This window comes from Diadema antillarum, unplaced genomic scaffold (assembly GCF_040938485.1).
Source record: "Diadema antillarum isolate AM-2024a unplaced genomic scaffold, OU_Dant_1.0 seq00000547_RagTag, whole genome shotgun sequence".
NCBI classification, from domain to species: domain Eukaryota; kingdom Metazoa; phylum Echinodermata; class Echinoidea; order Diadematoida; family Diadematidae; genus Diadema; species Diadema antillarum.
Window position 1 is genome coordinate 1,408,536 of NW_027271493.1, and position 5,272 is coordinate 1,413,807.

At 36.8% G+C, this 5,272-nt stretch overlaps 1 long non-coding RNA gene across 1 annotated transcript; it reads right to left on the reverse strand.

Moving 5' to 3' along the window:
• Positions 1–1,535: 1,535 nt before the first annotated feature.
• On the reverse strand, positions 1,536–3,254 carry LOC139734793 (uncharacterized). The gene is made up of 3 exons (XR_011711180.1): positions 3,199–3,254; positions 2,861–2,941; positions 1,536–2,279 (listed from the first exon to the last, which is right to left on the reverse strand). It is a non-coding gene; the product is annotated as an uncharacterized lncRNA (long non-coding RNA).
• Between the last annotated feature and the right edge of the window lie 2,018 nt (positions 3,255–5,272).

The window sequence follows — 5,272 nt, forward strand, 5'->3', positions numbered from 1 at the left end:
CGAGCCAATCGGTGTGAGGGGTATGTCGTGTATGTCGCCCGGTATGTTGTTCGGTTTAATCTCACATCCTTTGGACTAAATAAGTCAATCGTAGATTCTGCGCAAGGTAAGTTTACCTAATTCATTTAGATTTAATAACAAAGACAATGATTTGAATAGATGTGAATTCCTCATTACTCACACCAGCAAATAAAATGGTTTATACCTTCTTATATTTCGAATTTTTGGTATCACTTGTGTTGTACAGTATATATGCCACATCTCCAATTTTACAACAAAATCTTACCTCATCTCAAGGCTAGTAATTCCTTATCTTAAAACCACAAGCATTCCTGAAACAAATCCCAGACTGGAAATACTCCAAATGCAAGACAATCCAAGAATCTTCATTGTTAGTTTCAGGCTATCCAGTGGGGACACTCCAACCTATATTAATCAACCAGCCAAATGGGAAGAAACATTAAGGCTATTTTGCAAGATATATCTATTCGTACTGGTTTAGAAGCCAACGCTCAGTAAATTTTGAACTCGAATAATGCTATTCATTTTGCCTATATCACGACAAGCGGATTTCAGTTTCGTCTTGACGAAAATCTGTAAGTCTAAAGGCCATGCTATATACAGTAACTTAGAATGGTCTAATTTGGGCAGGTTGTCGTCTTCCAATACTCTCAAAGCATGCCAAGTAACTATTTGGACGGAAAAGATGACATTTTCAACGTTCTATTTGGAGAAAGAATAAAACCTCTATATTCAAGATATTCTTCAAATCCTGTTCTTCATTTGACTACCATCACGCATTCACGTGTATTCAATTTTGGGGCAACTGAAGCATTTTTTTTACGTCTCACCGTTATGTGGTATCAAACTTCACTTCCGTCGGTGTGGGAACATAAACGGACAATTTGTATTTCAAAATGATGTCATCCTAACTTTTTTTTTTACGATCGTCATCAACATGGAATAGATCTGACACGATAAGTGAAGAAATGACTCCAAGTACGACGACCTCTACCAAAATATTGTCATTTCCGTTTGGAGTGGAATAGCAGAAATATCCGGCTTTCTTGAAATAAACCAAAGCTTGTTTTCTGCAAATGGAGTGTCTGCCGCAGCTAAAGATTCATCGTACTTAACCTTAACTGTATTCTTTAAGTCGTTTAGGTAATTGCCTTGTATCTTTCTTTGTTTATCTCTTTACTCCGTCCTTCCTAGAACAACATAGAGAAGTCGATTCAACGCTTGCACTTTCTGCCTGAGGTGTTTCTAAACGCTTTTACCAACATGACCAGAAAAACAGCATATTCCTCCCCAAATGATTGTCCATGTTACTTTCAAATCTGATGATTAGTTTCATAAGACATGAGAGTCTGTGTTTTGGGGACATTTAAAACGATATCATTCCCAGGGATTGAAATACGGGGAGTTTTCTGTGGCACATGAGTTTTGCGACACAAAGGTCACTTCCGTCTTCAATGTCTGTCATGAGACTTCCTCGTTTAATAGATCTTTTGACATTGGTTGTTTGTCTAGAGGTGTGTAATAGGGCCTAGCCAGTCTCTCTGCTCTCTGTTTTGGCATTGCCCATTCATATTACTTGTTTGGTATGCTTATCAGTATTCTAATTGCTATACTTACAGCATAACCGGAAATCCATTAAATTATTTAACTTCCAGACAGGATTATCTTTTACCAAATTCACCAATATACCAAACTTTTCATGTGTAGTCCTTGTTTGGTGCATTGTTACTTTCATCATCAAGCCCCGGTGCTGTCTCGGCACCGTATGGTTCCTGAGATTTAAAAAATGAGATTAAATCAAAATATGTCAAGGTGTTAACCATCCTTCCAGTTGTAAGACAGATTAACTGGGCAGAAATCCATCCTAGTAGGCAGGCTTTTCTATAGAAAATTACCTGCTTACATGTCCCTCATAGCAGGTGATCTATACGTATATCAGCAGATGAGTATCATCTTGTTCTGATTATCATACTGAGATTGCATTTCGGAACGTCATCTTATTTTTTCCGGTCAGCCTAAATAATGGTGAGCGTAGGAGCGGTATGTATCTGTAGGTCGAGCCGATTGAACATTTCCTTGGTATCCCCATCCTTTGTCTTGTCGAGCCTGATTGCTATTTGTGACCACGCCCTCAGTGATCTGGACGCCGTCCAAGAACCAACTCGCTGTCTGTGACTCGAGCACTCCACTCTCCGTACACCGCGCAGTGACTTGGCTGTTAGCCGTCAGGGTACTTGGTACATTGACAGTCACGGCAACTGTATAGAGTAAAAACCAAACAAATTGATATAAAAAGAAATGACAGGGGATCGTAGGTTTATTCAATATCAGACCATCATGAATAGAAACTTTGCAGAAATGAGACTATATAATACAATTTGTCATCTGCGTAATCGCTCCATAATTATAATTGTTGTTGTAATCCCCGCTGCATAGACATGCATACTGTATTATTGTATCATTAATTTCCTTTTATATCTTTGTTTATTCAAGTCAAACGACTCTGTTTTGAATTTATTTTGTATATTTCCCACATGTTCATGATTATGTGCCTTATGTATATTGATTTGCTGATTGATTTATTGATTTGCAGAAAATAAAGTATCTATTAAACAACAAAGAAAACAATCAACTAACAAATTATTTAGTAATTCTTCTATTCAAATATGTATAGAGGCAAACGCTTGAGTTGACTTTTTTTTTAATAATAATTTGTGTCATGGTCATGCTAAGCAATGCGTTTCTTTTGGACTGATATGAGAAGCATTCTCTATGAGACGCTGATTAATACACAAACGCACGTTATGATAAAAGAAATTTCAGAGGAAGGCTATCTTACCACAGGAATGCACCAAGAACAGCGACATCCAATACATGACCATAATCACAGCCATGTCGACCTCCAATTTAATGTCCAAATCTGCAAGAACATTGAATGCATACGTGATGAATTGAATATAATATGTAAATATATATACATATATATATATATATATATATATATACGTATACATGTATGTACACACACACACATATACATTGATGAACAATTATAAAACAAATATAACCTACGTTTAAAAAAAAAAGCATGATTCAAATAAATTTCTATTGCTATATTGAGCGTCTATTTTCAGGCAATGTTCACTGGTTCCTACGTTGCAGATGAAGTATTCTTACCAAGAAGAGATGCTATTAGTCAGAACATGTGCATTCGGTGCCAACCTCCTGTTAATCTCTGGATCATTTATATCGAGATTGGTCTCAAGACGAACACGGAACAGCGGGACTGTGCACAGCCTCGGACAGAAATATCACTCCGCCTACTACATTAATCCCCAAGCATTATTTGTCGGCCGTGTCTACGTGTACGTCTTTCATGAATGGTTTAAAACGAAACAGAATAAAACAAAACAACCCTTGCAAGATAAAAAGATAAATTCTGGCAATCAAGGAAATTGCATAAGATCGTCTATTATCACATCTATTTATTGTATCACATTTAAATGCATTACTTTTGAAAGAACTATTGTGTACATTCCATTTCCCTGTCCCTTAGGGGAAATTCCACAGATTTTAGTAAACCAGCGTGTCGGGGCAGTATTAATATGGCCCGTCCGCGAACCTTCTTCTCCTTCTTCTTCTTCTTCTTCTTCTTCTTTGTTTTCTTCTTCGTCTTCTTCATCCTCTTCTTCGTCTTCCTCTTCGTCTTCTTCTTCGTCCTTTTCTTCTTCTTTTTCGTCTTCTGGTTAATTCTGCCTTCTTCAATAATTATTTGAAGATTCTTAAAGACTAAACTTTGCTACGAAACTGCCTTGTAGCAACACTAGAAACAACAGATGGAATGGACATATATCACGTCACAATTTTTGTGACGTGATATATAATGTTTGAAAATAATGAAAGTTAATAGAAGAATGCCAAGGAAAATATAAACCTTCAAGAAGTGGTAAAAATTGCTTGTATCACTCCTATGTATTCACAAATTGATCTCAGGATTCGCTCTCTTCCTTTCCGTCGACTGTCTCAGCTCTGACAATTTATTTTACGAAACATGTAATATAATCTTGCTTATTTCTTCAGAAATCTGCGATCAGTACAGTTTCAGGGATATAGGGGACAATCCACACCTCATAATTCGTGATTAGTTTTATTGCATCTGCATGTAACTAACGACTCTGAATGATAAGAACTTATGTTGTCACCATGAGGGTTTTTATTTTGATAGAAAAATGTCCAACTTGAATCGTAGGCCCCATAACTAATTGAGGATCCTTTAATGACGAGAAGTCTCGTATACTAGTATTACGAAAAGTGCAAGCGGTTTGGGGAAATCAGATGATACGGTATGTAACAAGATACTAAGCTGAAATACAGCGTAGTGTTTCAATTATAACACTCATAAGATAAACACATTTAAGTCACGTGACAGGATGTGAGTCAAGACTCAACACTTGGTCGCAAAACCAATAGCAAGCAGACCGTCAAGGATTTCATACCTCCGATTTGAAATATGAATAAAGTAATTTCGAAAAGATGTATGAGTAGTTAAAGTCCAGAATTACTTGACGATGATTGAAAACAATCAAGAAATGTCTTGAAGTATAATTATATGCCGTGTAAACACTATCATGAAGTAGTTGACTTATAGAAATGTTTTGGTCAGCTCATTTGCCCTCTCTATAATAGCAATGCATTAAAGTGTAAACATTCGAAAGAGTTACTGAAGGTGCACTTGAAATGTCGAAATACATCTTCCATGTTTTCATTAGCTCCTCTCTCTCTCTCTCTCTCTCTCTCTCTCTCTCTCTCTCTTTGTCATATAATGTATACTACATGAATTCAGTGAGAAATGGATTCATATCACAAGCCTACCCCTATCCAGTCTTTCTCTTTCACTTTATCATTGTTTACACAAAACCGTTAACATTCGGTCTTTCTAATACATACTTAATGGATTATTACACACGTATTTCTAAATTCATTGCATTTTGAAGTGAAATAAAGCATTGATGTCTCCATCGTCCCGGACTGTCTTTCCCTGAACTGAGTCGCAAAATGAGTCCTCACTCACAAGACAAGTAACCTAGTACTTCATCTGTATCATCGTTATCACTTGTCTTTTGTCGTATAGCCTATAGATGTTTTCGTCTGAGATGTTATTCAGCGCTCGTCGCATTCGACTTCAAACATACTGTCCTAGGCGATGAACAGATTCTTTGACAGGATATTCCCTTGAGTGGAATGTCTTGTT